General features: G+C 49.8%; 2 pseudogenes; one reads left to right on the forward strand and one right to left on the reverse strand.

Moving 5' to 3' along the window:
* Positions 1-1875: 1875 nt before the first annotated feature.
* Positions 1876-20406, forward strand: LOC135535761 (protein virilizer homolog; annotated as a pseudogene).
* A 183-nt stretch (positions 20407-20589) lies between these two features.
* LOC135535762 (E3 ubiquitin-protein ligase NRDP1-like) lies at positions 20590-21866 on the reverse strand (annotated as a pseudogene).
* Positions 21867-22493: the final 627 nt, after the last annotated feature.

Genomic DNA, 22493 nt, shown 5'->3' on the forward strand with positions numbered 1-22493 from the left:
CTCAGGGAGGAGGACGCCCCTGCCATGCATAGTCCCATGGGATGTTGGCTATCAACAACAAGGCAACTCCTATGACTAATTGGGAATGGGACTCAAGCGTAGGATTGATCACCCTGTCGCTGGCCGCCTTGGGAGGGTGTATAGTGTGAAAGGCCGAACACCTTTAGGAACCAAAGGTACACTACTGACGATGCGCTCTCCCCAAATTTCACCACGTTCACTGTTTATTAACTCTTGGAAGTGCTTGCACAACGGATAGTAACATCTCATCCTGTGTTCTTGGAATCATATGCAACATATCTTGACAGGCATAATAATTGACCGACCAGTGCATTTTTACTATAATAATTCACATAAAGTACAGTCATTTGTTACATGTTTTATTTAACTAGCAAGTCAGTTAAGAACATATTTATTAATGACGTCTACTCGACAAACCCAGACGGTGCTGGGCCAATTGTGTGCCACCCTATGGGACGCCCAATCGTGATACAGCCTGGATTCAAACTAGGGACTGTAGTGACGCCTCTTGCACTGAGATGCAGTGCCCTAGACCGCTAAGCCACTGGGAGCCCAAAGTTAGAGGCACGTGTGAAAGTGAAACCATTGTTGAAATATGATAAAAGCCTTTAAATAATGGGAAATTGAATGAGAGGTTGATCAAATTTGACACATATTCAACAGATGTTATTGCAGGTGTAGTGAAATGCTTGTGTTCGTAGCTCCAACAGCAGTAGGATCTGTGCAGTAGTATGATCTTTCTCAGAAAGTACTGATTGGTTTGGAAAATTATATCTGATGAGCCAATCTTCTAGGATTTTTGTGAGGACTTAAGACTTACTTTAAAAAGGCAACCGCATGCCATTCCGGTGCACATCCAAGTGTTGTCCACCCTCAGGTTTTTGGCATTGGGAGCTTGCTCATCGGCATCTCACAGCTTCGATGAGACAGTGTTTTGGATGCAATCATCAGTAAAACAAACTGTAATGTACAATTTCCTTACACCGTTGCCCAACAGGTTGAAGTCAAGAGGGTTTCTTTGCCATCAATGGGTTCCCAAATACGAACGGAGCAATAGATGGCACCCACATCGCCATAAAAGCACCATCCCAAAACGAGTTGAACTATGTGGATAGAAAAGGCTTCTACTCTTAATGTGCAGGTGATCATTTATGTGATGGGCAGAAGACGCTGCTGAATGTGGTGGCCAATGTTAGCCTATACGCCTACAGGAAGGAGCTGTTGAGGATGGATGGCTTATTCCTGACTGTTGTCTACTCATTTGATGTAGATTTGCCATTGCTAATGCAACTCATTGTTTTACTGGTCAAGCCACAACTGAGAGAGACAAATAAAACATTTTGGTTGTACTCAATCTCTGACACTAGTACCTACTATTAGTACCTACTATTTTCTCAGCTTTCTTTGGTTGCGACGTTGTATATCCTGGTACGGTGTGGTATATTCTTACGGGCTTTAAAGGGATGATTTTGACCATGTATGATTAATTGGGGCACTGCAAAATGCAAATAGCCACGGTCGTGCACGAGCACTGAGGTTGAGAACATTTGGTATTTATCAACGATTATCTCCTTCCAGTGTACGTATGAAGCTCGTAGGATTGTTTGATAAATCACACTTTTTCTATGTTTACGAACATTCTAAATTCTGTTCGTAATGAAGTATTTTATAGAAGTTTCTACGCATTATTGATAAATGAGGCCCCAGAGCTGAAATGTTAGTTTGGCCTCATTCTGCGCCGTGGTAGTTGGGCGATTTGTGAGGTAAAATCGTAACCGGACAGACGGAACTCTCATGTGGCTGAAAGGGGGGCTGAGTGGTGATGTCATATCCTGTTCCTGTCTGTGTTTCCAGGGAGACATCATACCTCATTCCTTCCAGCTGGAGCTTTTCTTCAACAACCTCACTAAACCCAGCAGCGCCTGCTTCCACAGACTGGGCAGGTCAGTAACACTTTGTACATTCTATTTGAATTGAATGTGTTTGTGTAAAAGACATATACAACAGAAATGTACAATGTGGACCCAGAGGATAGCACTTAAAAGTATTCATTAAAGCACTTGTTTCCAAAGGAGTGGTTCTCGACTATACCTTTACTTCTCTCAAGCTCTGTATCCCTCTCTCTACCTCTCTCTCTCTCTGTCTGTATCCCTCTCTCTCTGTCTGTATCCCTCTCTCTCTCTACCTTTACTTCTCTCAAGCTCTGTATCCCTCTCTCTACCTCTCTCTCTCTCTGTCTGTATCCCTCTCTCTCTGTCTGTATCCCTCTCTCTCTCTACCTCTGTCTCTCTCTGTCTGTATCCTCTCTCTCTCTGTCTGTATCCTCTCTCTCTACCTCTTCCTCTCTCTGTCTGTATCCCTCTCTCTCTACCTCTTCCTCTCTCTGTCTGTATCCCTCTCTCTCTACCTCTTCCTCTCTCTGTCTGTATCCCTCTCTCTCTCTACTCTCTCTCTGTCTGTATCCCTCTCTCTCTACCTCTTCCTCTCTCTGTCTGTATCCCTCTCTCTACCTCTTCCTCTCTCTGTCTGTATCCCTCTCTCTCTACCTCTTCCTCTCACTGTCTGTATCCCTCTCTCTCTACCTCTGTCTCTCACTGTCTGTATCCCCTCTCTCTCTACCTCTGTCTCTCTCTGTCTGTATCCCTCTCTCTCTGTCTGTATCCCTCTCTCTCTACCTCTGTCTCTCTCTGTCTGTATCCCTCTCTCTCTGTCTGTATCCCCTCTCTCTACCTCTTCCTCTCTCTGTCTGTATCCCTCTCTCTCTACCTCTTCCTCTCTCTGTCTGTATCCCTCTCTGTCTGTATCCCTCTCTCTCTACCTCTACTTCTCTCAATCTCTGTATCCTCTCTCTCTCTACCTCTGTCTCTCTCTGTCTGTATCTCTCTCTACCTCTGTCTCTCTCTGTCTGTATCCCTCTCTCTCTACCTCTTCTCTCTCTGTCTGTATCCCTCTCTCTCTACCTCTTCCTCTCTCTGTCTGTATCCCCTCTCTCTCTGTCTGTATCCCTCTCTCTCTACCTCTTCCTCTCTGTCTGTATCCCTCTCTCTCTACCTCTTCCTCTCTCTGTCTGTATCCCTCTGTCTCTCTCTGTATCCCTCTGTCTCTACCTCTGTCTCTCTCTGTCTGTATCCCTCTGTCTCTCTCTGTCTGTATCCCTCTCTCTCTCTCTGTCTGTATCCCTCTGTCTCTACCTCTTCCTCTCTCTTTCTGTATCCCTCTCTCTACCTCTTCCTCTCTCTGTCTGTATCCCTCTCTCTCTACCTCTCTCTGTCTGTATCCCTCTGTCTCTACCTCTCTCTGTCTGTATCCCTCTGTCTCTACCTCTTCCTCTCTCTGTCTGTATCCCTCTGTCTCTACCTCTTCCTCTCTCTGTCTGTATCCCTCTCTCTCTACCTCTTCTCTCTCTGTCTGTAGCCCTCTCTCTCTACCTCTTCCTCTCTCTGTCAGTAGCCCTCTCTCTCTACCTCTTCCTCTCTCTGTCTGTATCCCTCTCTCTCTACCTCTTCTCTCTCTGTCTGTAGCCCTCTCTCTCTACCTCTTCCTCTCTCTGTCTGTATCCCTCTCTCTCTACCTCTTCTCTCTCTGTCTGTAGCCCTCTCTCTCTACCTCTTCCTCTCTCTCTACCTCTGTCTCTACCTCTTCCTGTCTCTCTGTTGCTCCTGCCCTCCCAGTATCTGTCTATTTCTCTCTCCCCACCCCTCCCCCTTTTTTCACTTCCCAGAATGTGTCTATAAAAATATTTGAGAGCTCAAGTCTCACCTGTAGAAGCTGTCAGGGCAGAGACCAATCTGTGACTACTGTCTTAGTCCTTGTTCACTCCGAGACCGGGTCGCCAGACACTTAGCCCTGTTGCTGCACCTGCAGAATCACACACAACAGAATATGGAACCCAGAATGCCACATCGATCATTCCAACCGAGAACACAGGCACAACCTAATGTTAGTCAAGCGCTCACAGGCCGTTGTTCACCTGAGAGAGAACTTGCAGTACACCAGCCCCTCTACTGTAGCCTGCTCCACTACTAATGAAAATGTGATAATTCTGTCTCTCTTTCTCTCGCTGTCTCGTCCTTACAGTTTTGAATATGACGAAAACAAGTCCATCGTTTTCAGGCCCAATGGAAAGGTAAAGACTCCTTCCCCCTCTGTCTGTAGAAAGGTCACTGTTCTCTCTACAGGTGAACTGTGTTGTGTGTGTGTCGCTGTGTGTTTGTAATGGTGAGTGTGTGTGTTGTGTAGGTGAACACAGATGGTCTGGTGCTGCGTGGATGGTACACCAGTCTGACGGTGGCCGTGTACGGTACAGCAGAAAGGTCACATGGTCACGACTGGGACTCTCCCCCACCTCCCCCTCCCCACCCCCCAACAACAGACGGGCCTCAAGAGGATCATCAAACAAGGTGAGTAAAGACTCATAGTAGGGTTGCCAGGATACCACTATCACAATACTATCATATTTCCCATGGCAAAAAGGAAAACACAAGGTGGACTAAACTGTGTGTGTCTCAGAGTGGGATAAGGAGGAGCAGTATAATGGCAGTCCCCCCAGACCAGCTCCCAGAGGCCCCGCACCCCTCCTGGACCGCCCCCACCAGATGATGATGATGAGGAGCCGGTCCCAGTGACCGGTAACACACACACTTCTCTACGTCTCTATGTTCATCTCACAGGGACACATTTCATACTGTATATTCAACTAGCTAACCTTGCCAAAAGAAACGTTTCCATGTATTTGTGCAAGCTTGTGTCTGTGTATACCTGATGCCCTCTTTGGTTGCCTTGATAACCAACTGTGGTGTCCATGGTGACTGTCTCAGTTGGAGTGGCCAAGGCGGAGCCGACTGAAAGAGGGGAGGACTACCTGGAGGCGGTCTCACCTGAGCGCAGCTCACTGCCTGCCGACGAACCCTACTCAGACGCCGAGCCTGAGGAAGAGGGGGAGGAGGAAGAGGATGAAGAGCTGGAAGAAGAGGACGATGCACGGACGGAGTGTAGCGCCCCTGAGGATGAGGAGGAGGATGAGGGTGAGGAGGAGGAAGAGATGGAGGAAGGTAGGGGGGCTCCTGTGTGACCGCAGGACAGACAGTGTGTGTGTGCTCTGGCATGCTGCTCAGACCCCTCCACCCTGTTCAGATCCCTCAACCCTACACCCTGTTCAGATCCCTCAACCCTACACCCTGCTCAGACCCCTCAACCCTACACCCTGTTCAGACCCCTCCACCCTACACCCTGTTCAGATCCCTCAACCCTACACCCTGCTCAGACCCCTACACCCTGTTCAGATCCCTCAACCCTACACCCTGTTCAGATCCCTCAACCCTACACCCTGCTCAGACCCCTACACCCTGTTCAGATCCCTCAACCCTACACCCTGCTCAGACCCCTCCACCCTCCACCCTGCTCAGACCCCCTCAACCCTACACCCTGCTCAGACCCCTCAACCCTACACCCTGCTCAGACCCCTCAACCCTACACCCTGCTCAGACCCTCCACCCTCCACCCTGTTCAGACCCCTCCACCCTCCACCCTGTTCAGACCCTACACCCTCCACCTCTTCAGACCCCTCAACCCTACACCCTCTTCAGACCCCTCAACCCTACACCCTGCTCAGACCCCTCCACCCTACACCCTGCTCAGACCCCTACACCCTGCTGAGACCCCTCCGCCCTACACCCTGCTCAGACCCCTCAAGCCTACACCCTGCTCAGACCCCTCAAGCCTACACCCTGCTCAGACCCTCCACCCTACACCCTGCTCAGACCCCTCCACCCTATACCCTGCTGAGACCCTCCACCCTACACCCTGCTCCAGACCCCTCCACCCTACACCCTGCTCAGACCCCTCCACCCTACACCCTGCTCAGACCCCTCAAGCCTACATCCTGCTCAGACCCTCCACCCTACACCCTGCTCAGACCCCTCCACCCCTACACCCTGCTCAGACCCCTCAAGCCTACATCCTGCTCAGACCCCTCCACCCTACACCCTGCTCAGACCCCTCCACCCTACACCCTGCTCAGACCCCTCCACCTACACCCTGCTCAGACCCCTACACCCTGCTCAGATCCCTCCAACCTACACCCTGCTCAGACCGCTACACCCTGCTCAGACCCCTACACCCTGCTCAGACCCCTACACCCTGCTCAGACCCCTACACCCTGCTCAGACCCCTACACCCTGCTCAGACCGCTACACCCTGCTCAGACCGCTACACCCTGCTCAGACCCTACACCCTGCTCAGACCCTACACCCTGCTCAGACCCTACACCCTGCTCAGACCCCTACACCCTGCTCAGACCCCTACACCCTGCTCAGACCCCTACACCCTGCTCAGACCGCTACACCCTGCTCAGACCCCTACACCCTGCTCAGACCGCTACACCCTGCTCAGACCCCTACACCCTGCTCAGACCCTACACCCTGCTCAGACCCCTACACCTGCTCAGATCCCTACACCCTGCTCAGACCCCTCCACCCTACACCCTGCTCAGACCCCTACACCCTGCTCAGATCCCTACACCCTGCTCAGACCCCTCCACCCTACACCCTGCTCAGACCGCTACACCCTGCTCAGACCCCTACACCCTGCTCAGACCCCTCAACCCTACACCCTGCTCAGACCCCTCACCCTGCTCAGACCGCTACACCCTGCTCAGACCCCTCAACCCTACACCCTGCTCAGACCCCTACACCCTGCTCAGACCCCTACACCCTGCTCAGACCCCCTCCACCCTACACCCTGCTCAGACCGCTACACCCTGCTCAGACCCCTACACCCTGCTCAGACCCCTCAACCCTACACCCTGCTCAGACCCCTCACCCTGCTCAGACCGCTACACCCTGCTCAGACCCCTCAACCCTACACCCTGCTCAGACCCCTACACCCTGCTCAGACCCCTACACCCTGCTCAGACCCCTACACCCTGCTCAGACCCCTACACCCTGCTCAGACCCCTACACCCTGCTCAGTGCTGTTATAACCAGCCTAACCAGCTGTAATCATAAGGCTTAGAGCCATGGCTGTTGCTGCTGTAGTATCAGATCCACTTGCATGACAAACTAACTGTGCCTGTCTGCTGTGGTTCTCTAACATTGGTTGAGTGAACTGTAATTAATGTTATTAATGTTTTAGCACTTATGTGAGTGTTGTGAGTGAGGCCTTTTCTTTTGCTGTGTTTGTTGTTTTACAATATTTATTCCTCCTTCACCCTCCTTCTCTCACCCTCCCTCCTCTCTCCAGGTGATGATGGTTATGAGAAGATCAGTAGTGATGAGGATGACTTGGACAATGGGAGTTTTAAGCTGCCCAGTTTTGACATTGACTATACCCCTGAAGACCTGGCCTCTGTGCCCCCAGTCCAGTACGACCCCTACGAAAGAGAGCTACGCCCACTGCTCTACTTTACCCCTCCCTACAAGACCCGCTTCGACTCCCAGCTGGAGAGGGCTACGGGGGCTGTGTGTTGGTCCAGAGGGGCCTGGAGGTGGAGAAGGGGCAGAGGCTGAGGTTGTTGTCCAGATGAGAGAGCTCCTGGCTGGGATAGGAGAGGACCGTGACTCCCGCTGGGTCACGGCCCTAGAGCAGGCATCAGGGCTGCTTGCTAGAGGGCTGGGCTTTCTGATTGGACAGGGGAATGGGAGGGGCCTATTGGAGCTCTGGTCCAATGGGCTCTCCAGGGTCTTAGCATGGAGATAGCTCTGACCCAACCCATTGCTCTAAACCTCAGGCAGCTGAAAGCTGGAGCTAAGCTGGCTTCCTGCTTGGCTGAGTGCCCACAGGGCCTCACTGCACTGCTGCATGAGGGAGCCCTGGAGCTCCTACTGGAGCTGCTCCAGGTGGACCATGTGTCGTCCACACTGAAGCTGTGTATCCTAAGGGCTCTGGATGCTCTGACCAGTGCCCTGCTGGTGTGGAGGCCTTCCTACAGGAGGGGGAGATGGAGAGGAGTGGATACCAGGTGAGAGGGGCCATAGACATACATGGGCACATGAAGACCTTATAATAGAGAGGGCTGCGTGTGTTTTAACGGAGGCTGTGTGCTGCCCCCCCCCCCCGCAGCGATTGGTGCAGCTGTTCCTGGGGGAGGAAAACCGTGCGGGTGGTAACTGCGGGAAACGCCATTCTGCAGAAAGGCCACGCCTATGAGGTTATGACTGACCTGCAGAGGACAGCGGCAGCCTGGAGCGAGCCTCTGCAGGTAAGCACACGCTGACTGAGATCTGCGTTTTAAGAACAGTTATTTGGGTCTGATCAAGTTTCCCAATTCATAACCTGTTCCAAGTTCAGTGTGGAACTCTGATGTTTCTGAGGTTCTACTGTCCATATAACTACTACAGTATATCAGTATATAAGAATTATCAGTGTTATATTTCAGGATGAGGGGGAGGAGCCTGACATAGCCATGGAGGAGGAGATCTCATTAGGCCCTCCCCTGTCAGCGAGGCTGAGCTGATAGGTCGGCTGGGGTTCTAGAAGAGTTACATCACCTTTAGAGACCGCCCCCACACCATGGTTCAGCCCCTGGAAAGGCCTTCCCTACAACCGCACGCATTACTGGTCCACAGGAGAGAGACGCACCCCTACCCTACACTGTACAGGTATGTACAACACCGACACACACACACACACACACACACACACACACACACACACACACACACACAGTCATTTGTACTAATAACTCTCCCCCCACCCCACAGGTACATGCATGCATGTCACTTCCTGGAGAGCTCGGCGGTGGTGTTGTCAGCAGCAGTGGCGGCAGGGCATACAGGTGTCACTCACGCCGTCAGGGAAGTCCTGCACTTTCTGTCTCTCACCCAATCAGGACTGCTGTTCATGCTGGCCCATCCCACGCCTACCAACCTGCTGCTCCGCCTCCTAGCAACCATCGCTGAGGTTGAGGGAGAGGAGCCTATGGTCACTGGGGGCGACGGCGGGTTCTCGGGCCCCGGATTGGGTGAAGAGGGTTTGGGGGTGTGGCTGATGCAGGCGCTGCATGCCCTCCAGAGCGTGTCTGAGCTGATGAGTCACGTGACTGCCGGTGGGGAGGGAGGGGTGGGGCTAGAGGAGGGGGACAGTGCGGAGGTACTGAGCATGCTCCATGCCCTCTACCTCATCACCTTCACACAGACTGGGAGGAGCGCTGTGGCCCATGTCTTCAGCCTGGAGAACAACCTCTCCTGTCTGGTTACGCTGCTGCAGCACCACAGCAAGGACGGACACGGGGAGGCCAAGGCCCGGAAGGCGGTGACCTATAACTATGCGTGTATGCTGGTGCTGATGGTGGTTCAGAACTCCAGTGATCTCCGTAACATGGAACAACACGCTGCTCCTCTACTCATCCTGGCCAAGGCTGATGACACCAACGCTAAACTACAGGGTGCGCAGCTCCTGACCCCTGACTATAACAACGCCAGGTTGGTATCCAACCTTAACCCCCTAACCTCTGACCTATAACTCCAAACCAACCTTATCAACAATGGGTGAACTGGTAGTCCCTAAACCTTCATCTTAAAAATACTTCTACACCCAACTCTATCATTGTAATGACATAGCCCTACCCATCACCCCTTAGAAATGTGTTGAAGGCCTCCCAAGTGGCGCAGCGGTCTATGGCACTGCATCGACGGATTCGATCCCAGGCTGTATCACAGTCGTCCGTGACCGGGAGACCCATGAGGCGTACAATTGGCCCAGCGTCGTCCGGGTTTGGGAGGGTTTGGCCGGCTGGGATTTCCTCGTTCTATCGCGCTCTAGCGACTCCTTGTGGCGGGCCGGCACCTGCAAGCTGACTTTCGGTCGCCAGCTGGACAGTGTTTCCTCCGACATGTTTGTGCGGCTGGCTTCCGGGTTGCGGCGGTGTTTCAAGAAGCAGTGTGGGTCGTGTTTCGGAGGACACATGGCTCTCAACCTTCGCCTCTCCCGAGTCCGCAGGGGAGTTGCAGTGATGGGACAAGACCGTTACTATCAATTGGATATTACGAAATTGGGGAGAAAAGTACCCACAAAAACGTGTTAAACTACTATTCAGAATTCCTTGCGAGTGAACTGCAACACTAAGTGATCCTCTCAGTGTTGGTGTTGTGTTCCAGAGCTGAGTCAGTGGCTGGAACCTCTGGACAAGGTGAAGTTGGAGATGGGCAGCATCCCCAGCCTCATAGACTACATCAAACAGGTGAGCCGTTACACTACATGTCCCCAAGGAGTGATAACCTGTTGTTGCTGTTTGTTTAATCCTTCATAATGATGACATGGCTGCAGGCTCCCTACGCGCACACACACACACACCCACACACACACCAACTTGCTTTGATATAACTAGCTGACTAAACTCCACTCCAAGGTGAAGGAAGATTCTGATGAAATCCACCAACAAGTGAAGCAGAGATCAGGCCTTGTGGAATTCAGCAACGACTACATCGATTCACCCAAGGTCAATACTTAAAAATATATATATTATAATTATGAAACGCTTAACTTGTACCTGTGTTGCCCTCTGTAGTTGCATGCCTTTCTTTGTTAGCTGAAATCCATACTTTTTCAATAAACGTTATTCAAAAACATCCACCAACTGTTTCCTTTTGAGATGCAATTGACAAATGCTAATTTGCGCTGAGTTGCCATCTTAGAGCAACAGCAACGGGAAAACAGTCTGTGGTTGTATTTGATTAGCGTCCATACTTGAAAAAGTATGGATTTCAGCTAACAAAGACAGGCACGCAAGTAAAGGACAAACATAAGTACACGGTACCCGTTTCATAATCCTTTTTATTCATATAGTCGGACCTAAATTCCACAAAGCATGTTCTCTGCACCACTCCTTTGGTGGATTTCAGCAGAGATGTCCTTCACCATGGAGTCAGCATGTTTGATTTGAATTATTAGGATCTTCAATGGCGACAGCTAGTTACTGCGGTCCCACTGGGGTTCCGACTGGGGTCCCACTCGGGTCCAACAGGGGTTCCCACTGGGGTTCCGACTGGGGTCCCACTGGCTCCAACAGGGTTCCCACTGGGTTCCGACTGGGGTCCCACTCGGTCCAACAGGGGTTCCCACGGGGGGTTCCGGACTGGGGTCCCACTCGGGTCCAACAGGGGTTCCCACGGGGTTCCGACTGGGGTCCCACTCGGTCCAACAGGGTTCCCTCGCAGGGTTCCGGCTGGGGTCCTACTCGGGTCCAACAGGGGTTCCCACGGGGGTTCCGACTGGGAGTCCCACTCGGGTCCACAGGGGTTCCCATGGGGGTTCCGACTGTGGGTACGCACATAACAAAAAAAGACATTTGAGACAAAGACTTGGGATACAATTTAAAAACATTAACGTGTGTGTGTGCGCATCGATCGGTTATACATACATGTCAGTACATATGCACAACAAGTAGGTCACATGCGGGAGAGGCGCTTGTGCCGTGAGGTGTTGGTTTATTAGTTTTTTAAACCAGGTTTGCGGTTCACTTGTGCTGTATAAGATGGAAGGAGTTATATGCAGTCATGGCTGTGTATAATACTGTACACTTCTTTGAATTTATTTTGGACCTGGGGATTGTGAAAAGACGCCTTGTAATGTCTGGTGGGGAGTGTGATTGTGTGTGTGTGTGTGTGTCAGTCCTGTGTAGTTGACTATGCAAACCATTTGGAATTTCCAACACAATGTTTCTTATAAAAAACAAGAAGTGACGCAGTCAGTCTTTCCTCAACCCTAGCCAAGAGAGACTGGGCATGTGCATAGTGTTCACATTAGCCCTCTGGTTACAATGAAGAGCAAGATGTGTCGCTCTGTTCTGGACCAGCTGCAGCTTAACTAGGTCTTTCTTTGCAGCACTTGACCATATGACTGGACAATAATCAAGATAAGATACAACTAGAGCCTGTGGAGTGTGGTGTCAAAAAAGCATTTCCAACCAATGAATCTATGTTTTGACCATGACCGTTTACAATCTAAGGTAACACCAAGTAATTTAGTCATCTCAACTTGTTCAACAGCCACACCATTCATTACCAGATTGAGCTGAGGTCTAGAACTTGGGAATGATGTGTACCAAGTATAATGCTCTTAGTTTTAGAGATGTTCAGGACCAGTTTATTATTGGCCACCCATTCCAAAACAGACTGCAACTCTTTGTTAAGGGATTCAGTGCATTAGCTGTGGTTGCTGATGCGTATACAGTTTAATCATCAGCATACATGGACACACATACTTTGTGTAATGCCAGTGGCAGGTCATTTGCAAAAAAAAGGAAACAGTAGAGCGCTAGAGAGCTGCTCTGTGGTATGCAAATAGTTGTGACAGTGGCTGACCCAGATCTTGGAGAGATGAGACATGCATCTTTGGAAAAAGTATTCAGACCCCTTGAATTTCTTGGGTACCGCTTTATTCATCCTGTTTCCATTGATCATCTTGATGTTTCTACAACTTGATTGGAGTCCACCTGTGGTAAATTCTATTGATTGGACATGATTTGGAAAGGCTACACCTGTCTATAAGGTCCTTACAGTTGACAGTGCATGTCAGAGCAAAAACCAAGCCATGAGGTCGAAGGAATTATCCCTAGAGCTCGAGACAAGACTGTCGAGGCACAGATCTGGGGAAGGGTGCAAAAACATTTCTGTAGCATTGAAGGTCCCTAATAACACAGTGGCCTCCATCATTCTTAAATGGAAGAAGTTTGTAACCACCAAGACTCTTCCTAGAGCTGGCCTCGCGACCAAACTGAGTAGCTCGGGGAAGAATGCTTTGGTCAGGGAGGACCAAGAACCCGATGGTCACTCTGATAGAGCTCAGAGTTCTTCTGTGGAGATGGGAGAACCTTCCAGAAGGACAACCATCTCTGCAGCACTCCCCAATCAGTTATTTATGGTAGTGGCCAGACGGAAGCCACTCCCCTCAGTAAAAGGCACATGACAGCCCGTTTGGAGTTTGCCAAAAGGCACCTACAGACTCAGACCATGAAACAAGATTCTCTGCTCTAGATTGAACTCTGTGGCCTGAATGCCAAGCCTCAAGTCTGGAGGAAACCTGTAACTATCTCTACTGTGAAGCATGGTGGTGGCATCATCATGCTAATGGGATGTTTTTCAGCATCTGAGACTGGGAGACTAGTCAGGATCGAGGGAAAGATGAACAGAGCAAACCTGCTCCAGAGCACTCAGGACCTCAGACTGTGGAGAAGGTTCACCTTCCTACAGGACAACAACTCTAAGCAAACAGCCATGACAATGCAGGAGTGGCTTCGGGATAAGTCTCTGAATGTCTTTGAGTGGCCCAGCCAGAGCCCGGACGTGAACCCAATCAAACATCTATGGAGAGACAAAAATAGCTGTGCAGCAATGCTCCCAATTCAACCCAATTAAAAAAAAAATGGGAGTAAAACTCCCAAATACAGGTGTGCCAAGTTTGTAGTGTCATACCCAAGAAGACTGAGGCTGTAATCTCTGCAAAAGGTGCCTCAACAAAGTATTGAAAAAAGGGTCTGAATACTTATGTAAATCTGATATTTCATTTATTTTTGTAATATATATTTGTAATGTTTATTTTTTTAACTGTTTTTGCACTGTCATTATGGGTATTGTGCGTAGATTGAAGGGGAAAAAAACAATTTTGTAATTTTAGAGTAAGGCTGTAAAGCAACAAATGTGGAAAAGTCAAGGTCTGAATCCTTCCGGAATGCACTGTGTGTGGCTGATGTAATGTGTATTATTGGTCATATTACTAACAGAAAAGCCATTCTGTCCTGTCTGTCCCGTGTGTGTCCCTGTAGAACGTCCAGAACGTGTTGACTCTAGAGGAAGTGGACTGGATCTCTGCGCTGAGGGTCCTCTGCCAGATCGCCTGTCCCACCTCCCCGCCGTAGAGGCTCAGCAGAGAGATCTGAAGTGGAGTCTAGTAGGGGTGCAGTTGTTTTCTGGGAGGCTTGGACACGTGTGTTTGTGTGCTCAGAAGCTGTGTAGCGTGCTGCTGCCTGCCTGGCGTGTGCACGGACACATGGGACCCACCCCACAGCGCTGTATGATCCTTGGCGTGTGCGCTAACACGCTAAGGCTGCTGCGGACCATGCTAACAGAGCTGTTGCGCAGCCGGGGCCTTCCAGTTCAGGGACACGCGTGTGGCGAGCACGTTGGTGACTCTACACATGGTCGTGTGCACCAGCCCCGATCCTCTGACGTCTAGACTGGGAGGAGACCAAGGTTCAGGCCCTCATCGTAGATGTGCTGCTCACCTTCACACAAGGAGTCAGCGAACAGGTAGAGCTCTTTTCTGATTGACCTTTAACATAATGTTGTGTGTGTGTGTGTTGCGTGCGTGTAATAAATTGGGTATCATTTCCCTGTAGATGACCCACACAGAGGAGACTCTGCTCAGTAACACATGGTCTCTGATGCTGAAGGAGGTGTTGGGCTCTCTACTGAAAGCACCAGAGGGACTCTTCTCTGGCCTCACCCTGCTGTCTGAACTGCTGCCACTTCCCCTGCCCATGCAGAGCACAGGTACACACACACCTGCTGCTTCTCATGTTGCTACAGCCATCATCAGCAACAGTCTGGAGGTCGTCGGATTGACACTTAACAAACTAATCAATGCATGAGGATTGAAAGCTGTAGGACTTTCATGTTGGAAACATCTAAACCGAAGGGAAACAGATTTCTAGTTGTGTGTTGTGCCGGTCCCCCTCCAGGTGATCTCTGTCCAGGACGTGGCTGTAGCGTTGAACACCAGGAAGTTGTGGAGCATGCACCTGCGGGTGCAGTGGGGTGTGTTTGCGGACGCCCTCGGGTGTGTGTGTGGAACTAGCTGTCCTCCGCTGCTGGCCATGCTGCGACGTGTGTGTGTCCAGCTGGCTGACCTCTCCTCTGCCACCGCCACCCTCATCATGAAGACCCTACTGGAATTCCTACTGGGGGAACTACAGCCGTAAGACAGTCGCAAACACACCCTTATGCACCTCTTGAACTAAGATGGCAAGCCAAATAAATCCCAAATTGGCTTTGGATATTATTTCACGTCCATATTAGAACCACCATGCTACCTTTCTGATGTGTGTTTTGATTTCGGTATGTGTGGTTGTGTTTTTGATTTCGGTATGTGTGGTTGTGTTTGTGATTTCGGTATGTGTGGGTGTGTTTTTGATTTCGGTATGTGTGGTTGTGTTTGTGATTTCAGTATGTGTGGTTGTGTTTTTCAGTGTTGAGGGAAAGAGTCCGGGTTGGGGGCAGGTGCTGCGTCTCCTCTCTCTATTCGACACCCTGGTTTCCCAGAGAGCCTGTAAGATCGCAACGTTACACTTGCTCTCTGGCTCCACCCCTGGAGATGAGCCATTGGCTGATGTCTTCCCCTGCTACTGTCCCTATTGGTTCCCGCTGCTGACCACGCCCTGCCACAACAGCACTGTGCAGAGCTGGTGGGGACTGTCCTGCAGTCACTGTGTGACCAGGTAACACACAAAGCACCTGGTATTGTATGATGCTAATGCACTTCATCCACTAGCTGTTGTCTTTCCTCCAGCTATAACAATGGAGAGGTATGGGGTGAATTGATGCGTGTTATGTTCATAAACATGTAGGTCTTTGTGGATGCTCTTTAGTCTGAACTATCTGTCAGATTAGCAGGGGTTGTATATCAGTCCCAAGACATTGATCTGACTTTCATTTATCTGCATGTCCAGCTGTTATATTTAGTCTCACAATGCAGTGTTTTACCATGTTCTACATGGTAAGGGCTACAAGGGCTACAAGTAGAACACCTAGCTATTTGACATAAACAGTTGCATTCAGGAGTTTTATTGACAGAGCAAAAACCCGATAGAAATGTAGTTATAAGAATGCTCTAAGTACAGAAATGGTTTGCTCACTGGCAAATTAATATCTAACTAGTCAGTGACAACTGTTCAGAGTTTATAACAGCAACTATGTGAGCTTATCACAGTGTTATAGACACTATGTCCTGGGATTTACTATGGTCTTCTATGTAGAAGAACCCTTAGTGTTATAGACACTATGTCCTGGGATTTACTATGGTCTTCTATGTAGAAGAACCCTTACAGTGTTATAGACACTATGTCCTGGGATTTACAATGGTCTTCTATGTAGAAGAACCCCTTACAGTGTTATAGACACTATGTCCTGGGATTTACTATGTTCTTCTATGTAGAAGAACCCCTTACAGTGTTATAGACACTATGTTCTGGGATTTACTATGGTCTTCTATGTAGAAGAACCCCTTACAGTGTTATAGACACTATGTCCTGGGATTTACTATGGTCTTCTATGTAGAAGAACCCTTACAGTGTTATAGACACTATGTCCTGGGATTTACTATGGTCTTCTATGTAGAAGAACTCCTTACCTTCTAACGACTCTTGTGTAGTTTATGAGCATCAGAGACGAAACATGTTACGTGTTTGTGTTCCTGACAGTCAGCCTTTGCCAAGCATCTCAAATCATTCTGACTCTACAGATGTTTTTGTAAACGGTGGGGCTCATTGGGTTAACTCTGCTGTGTGTGTGTGTGTGTGTGTGTGTGTGTGTGTGTGTGTGTGTGTGTGTGTGTGTGTTAGGACATCTCTCTGGTGGTACCCCACCCAGCTGAGGGGTGTGTGTCAGAGGCTGAGCAACTGGCCAATGCCCTGCCAGGACGGGAAATGATCTCATCAGTGTGCGACTCTCTGATGGAGGTTTTGGGGAGCGGAGAGAGCAGTGCCGCTCTGCTCCTCACCTGTCTCAGGACACTCATGTTCCTCGCAGAACATGACTATGGACTCTACCACCTCAAAGGGTACACACACTCCTCACTGCCAGGAATTTAGATCAATGCAAGTGTAGCATGTGTATATAGACAATAGTAGTGGTTACAGCACTGAACCCTGTGGAACACCGAATTCAACTTTAGAGGTGTGTTTTTAGGGCTCTGAAGAAGCACAGTGCCAGTGTGTGTGCTCTGTTGAAGAGACAGGTGTTCTCCTTCAGGAAAGACTCGGCTGAACTCCTCTCTGCTCTGCTGGACTTCCTACGACAGATCCTCAACACTGACCCTCTGGTAAAACCCCAAACAAGTCCATTTCAACATGATCAACCATTATTAACATGATCAACCATTATACAGTCAATCATTATCTGCCGATGTGAAGGCCAATCCGCCCGTATTACATTAATTATCGTCTCTGTCACTCTCTCTCTTCTCATACCCAGGGTTGCTGTGGGGAGGAGAGTGGAGGAAGAGTCCGGGCTGGTTCCGCCCCAAGGTCTGTGGCTCTGACTGGCTCAGAGATGAAGGCTCTGCTGCAGTGGGAGGAGGCTGACACACACCCCTCTAAACAAACTAGAGAAACACATCACGGTACACACACACACTTTATGCATAGTAATGATTATAAATACAAATCTCTGGTAGGAAGTAGTGGAAGTAACTGTTGTGTGTTTGTAGAAGCTGTGCAAGGAGGAGGATTCATTGGAGACCCTGTTGGAGAATGTGATTGGTCTACGACAGACGCTGGAGAGCACTATGGACACATCTTCTCCCCCTGAGATGGAGCCCACTCTACCCAACCCCTGACACGCTATTGGCCCAATTCAACCACAGGTACCGCCCACTGACACTGTTGGCCCAATAGATACCGTTAAAGCTGCAATATGTAACTTTTTGTGCGAGCTGAACAAATTCACATAGTGAGTTATAGATCTGTCATTCTCACTGAACGCACGTCTATAAGCGGTAGGTCTGTTATATGTATGCTATTTTTATGCTTCAGTTCTTAAATTTCATTTTTGCATCTTTTACTTTCGGTTTTGCACACACCAGCTTCAAACAGCAGAAACAGTCATAGAAGATATATTTCACTGAAGCAATAAGGCCCGAGGGGGTGTGGTATATGTCCAATATCAAATCAAAGTTTATTTCTCATGTGCGCCGAATACAACAGGTGTGTGTAGAGTGAAATGCTTACTTACAGGCTCTAACCAATAGTGCGGGAAAAAAAGGTGTGTGTGTATGTGGGTGTGTAGGTAAGTAAAGAAATAAAACAACAGTAAAAAGACATTTGAAAATAACAGCAGCGAGGCTATATACAGACACCGGTTAGTCAGGCTTATTGAGGTAGTATGTACATGTTTTTAATTAATTTTTTAAATTTTACCTTTATTTTACTAGGCAAGTCAGTTAAGAACAAATTCTTATTTTCAATGACGGCCTAGGAACAGTGGGTTAACTGTCAGTTCAGGGGCAGAGCGACAGATTTGTACCTTGTCAGCTCGGGGATTCGAGCCTGCAACCTATATCGGGTTAATAGTCCAACGCTCTAACCACTAGGCTACCCTGCCGCCCCATGTAGGTAAGTGACTGTATGCATTATATGATGAACAGAGAGTAGCAGCAGCGTAAAAAGAGGAGTTAGCTGGGTGGTGGACACAATGCAGATAGCGCGGTTAGTCAAATGTGCGGAGCACTGGTTGGTCGGTCAATTAAGGTGGTATGTACATGAATGTATGAATTAAAGTGATCTATGCATATAAGATAAACAGAGAGTAGCAGCAGCGTAAAAGAGGGGTTGGGGGAAACACAATGCAAATAGTCCGGGTAGCCATTTGATTAGCTGTTCAGGAGTCTTATGTCTTAGGGGTAAAAACTAGTGACCAGGAAATGACAGAGATTTCTGCAGGGTGCACCTTTTTAGCAAAAGTGCAGATTTTAATCAACTGTTTTAAATTGGCATGTATGAACTCCAAGCCAAATTCCCAAACAGATTGTCTTGAATGACCCTTTGACATGCTATGGACCCAGTTTTGACCCGAAGCTGTGTGGGTCCTGTTCTGACTGTCTGTGTTCTCTCCTGCAGGACGGTGTTTGTGTTGTCAGAGGTGTTGGATGAGCAGCTGAAGGCTCTGTGGTTCTCCCCCTTCCACACTGACGACATGGAGGCTGAACTAGACATGGTGAGACACCTGGGTGTTGTTTGTGTGTGTGTGTGTGTGTGTGTGTGTGTGTGTGTGTGTGTGTGTGTGTGTGTGTGCGTGTGTGAGTAAACCTTTCTGTCTCTAGGTGAAGGTGGACCTGCTAGGGCTGGCCCAGGAGTGTTGTCCAGAGTTGGACCTGAAGTCAGAGCTGGAACGCTCCTTCCTGTCTGAGCCCTTGTCTCCCAGTCATACCAAAACCAACAAGGGCTTCAGGCTGGGCAAGCACAAACACGAGACCTTCATCACCAGGTACACACACTTTTATCACCTTCAGGTACATAATATGATTGTATGTGACCCACATGTTAACAAAGATGCCTGTGTCGTCCTCTTCCTCCCTGCAGTGGTAAGTCAGACTACATCGAGCCAGCTAAGAGAGCCCACATGATGGCTGCTCCTCGCGGTCGAGGTAGGGGGGGCTTCGGGGGACAGCCCTTTCGCTCCAACGACATCTTCCGCCAGCGCAAACAGAACACTTCGCGCCCTCCCAGCATGCACGTGGATGACTTTGTGGCGGCGGAGTTTAAAGATGTTGGGACTCCCCTGGGCCTGTTGCCCCCAAGCGACCCCCTAAGAGCTCCCCAAACCCCCACCAGAGGCCTGTTCACTGGGAACAGAGGCAGGGCTGCTTTCCACAGCCAGCAGACACGCTTTTTCACCCCACCGCAGCCTAAAGGAGTGCTGCTGTCTGGTATGTTGACACACACACAAACAGATCGCTGTAAACTAACAAGTGGGTCTGTTGTCTTTTAAAGAAACTTTGACTAACATGTCTTCCCATCCCCCTCCCTTCTAGGTAACTATAATGCCCGCCGTGAGGGTGGGCGAGGTGGCACGTCGTGGAGTGGTCTGTTGCCACCGGTTACCCACAGAGGAACATACAGTGATGCCAGGGGCGGGCAGAGCAACTTCACACGCGGCCCCCTGCCCTCACGCCAGCAGCCTGCAGGTACACACATACTCGTATGCACACGTACATACTGTATAAACACACACATACATATTCAGAGAACAACATGAATACAAGATAATACTTTCATGCACAATTACTGATGGTCACCCTTGTTCTTCTCGCTCCCTCTCTTCCAGGTGCATATCGCCTGGCTCCGCGGGACCGTGCCCCGAGGTCGTGGGGGTACAGGCCTGTCGTGGCTGAGTCAGGGAGGAGGAGGGGGAGGGGTCCCAGGGGGGAAGTTTAGCGGTGGGGGAGGCAGTGGAGGAGGGAGGGGACGACACGTTCGCTCCTTCACCAGGTAAACAAACCTGGCCAATGACTGCAGCCCGTCACGGCTCTTAACGGACCAATCAGGAATAATGAGTTCATCATCTCCATGGAAACGTGTCCTCTGTGGGATTCTATTGATGATGTGTGGAATTTGTTGTATTATGTTTTAGTTCTTTTACATTGTTGTTCAGACTCAATAAAGTTCTGTGATTGAGAGCGTTGTCTGGAGTCGTGTGTTAGTGTTCCTCACTGTGGTATGTTAGTATGGATGGATTGACAGATGGATCGATGCATGGGGTATATGCAATGTAAGAAATGCATGATGAGCTGTATATAATTCCAATCCATTAGAGTAGATGGAGTAAGACTATTGTACCTTAAGAGGACCAGAGATCAGAGGTGTTTCAGCAGACTTTATTTAGGATCTCAGCAGGCTGGTTTTCTCTGAGTTGAAGCAATGTCACAGGTATCTGCCAATCATCAAGGGTGGGTTCAGGAGATGCAACACCAGATAAAAATGTTTTGAGACGGTTAAATGAAGAAGGAATTGAGGAAGTTAAAGCATTTTCTCTCATTTGTGTCTCCTGAACATAACCCAGTACTGAACATAACCCAGTACTGAACATAACACAGTACTAAACATAACCCAGTAACATTAGGAATGGCCTCTCAGATGACGGTGACCTCTCTGCTCTTGATGCAGTCGAGGTAAGGCTGCGGGGGCGGGCCTTGCGTGACCCCTCCCCTGGCTGTGGGGAGGTAGGCGGGTATAAGGCTGGAGTAGGCAAAGCCGAGGGTAGTGATTGGGTAGAAGCCTGTGTTGGCCCCGCCCTCAGCAGGCCCCTGGTTGGGTGTTCCACTTGAAGCTGGCTCCTAATTGTCCCGTCTTCTTGATGCAGTCCTCTGATTGGCTCGTCTCTGTTCTGCTGGCCCCTGCATGGCTGCAGGCTCTGGAGAATCTCCAGTAGCTCCCTCTTCTCTAGATCCGCTTCTGCCAACTCCTGTCTCCGCAGGCGCTCTTCCCCCAAGAGAGCCCGCACATCACACACCACCCTCGACACCTGGCCCTACACACACACACACACACACACACACACACACACACACACACACAGGGATGTGTCATAACACACACACACACACACATTCCTATAGGTAGTACATATTATAAGTGTGTCACCTTGAGGTCCTCCACCTCGCTCTTCAGCAGAGACTCTTTCTGCACCATGTGTCTCCTCTGAGAGTCCAGCCTCGACTCCATCTCACGCCTCACCTCCTCCACCTTACCCAACATCTCTGCCCTGCAACACACACAAACACACGCATGTGTCACAATGAATCACAATATCCAATGTATAAAAGCAATGACATCGCCCTTGAGGTTCTAAAATATTGTAAATATTGGCACAGCTTTGTCAAGGATTTGTTAGGAACAACACAGATATAACATCCTAATATATCTCAATCCATCACCTCAAACACACAAACCTGAGCAGCTCCAATTCTGTTCGTAGCTCCGCAACACAGTTGTGCTGTGATTGGTCTACAGAGAGGGGCGTGTGGCCACAGCCGCTAGGACACGCCCTGCTGCGGAACTCACACTCTAATAGGTGAGACTCTAGACCCCTCCTCTCCACCTGCACCGGACAACCTGGGGAGGTGGAGGAGGAGTTAAGGAGAGGGATACAGACAGTAACAGAAAGATGAAGTTAGAGAGCAACACTTGAGACCTACTGAAAGTCTCTCACTGTCTTTCTCACCCCAACCCCTTCCTCTACCCCCCTCTACCTCGCTCCCCCTTCCTCTACCCCGCTCCTCCTTCCTCTACCCCGCTCCGCCTTCCTCTACCCCGCTCCTCCTTCCTCTACCCCGCTCCTCCTTCCTCTACCCCGCTCCGCCTTCCTCTACCCCGCTCCTCCTTCCTCTACCCCGCTCCTCCTTCCTCTACCCCGCTCCTCCTTCCTCTACCCCGCTCCTCCTTCCTCTACCCCACTCCGCCTTCCTGGACCCCGCTCCTCCTTCCTCTACCCCACTCCGCCTTCCTCTACCCCGCTCCTCCTTCCACTACCCCACTCCGCCTTCCTCTACCCCACTCCACTGCATTGCATGGCACTCAAGCACTCCCCACTCAGAGAGGCAGTAGCAAAAGTTCAAAGGAAGATTGAAGGATAAGAACTTATGTTTTTAATCATGCAAATGAATGAAACACAATCCAATCCAATACCACACAAACGCAAACACCCTGATACCTACCGCACTGGTTACATATGTAGTCTCCACCTGCCAACAACAGGTCACAGACC

This window comes from Oncorhynchus masou, unplaced genomic scaffold (assembly GCF_036934945.1).
Source record: "Oncorhynchus masou masou isolate Uvic2021 unplaced genomic scaffold, UVic_Omas_1.1 unplaced_scaffold_5118, whole genome shotgun sequence".
NCBI lineage: Eukaryota > Metazoa > Chordata > Actinopteri > Salmoniformes > Salmonidae > Oncorhynchus > Oncorhynchus masou.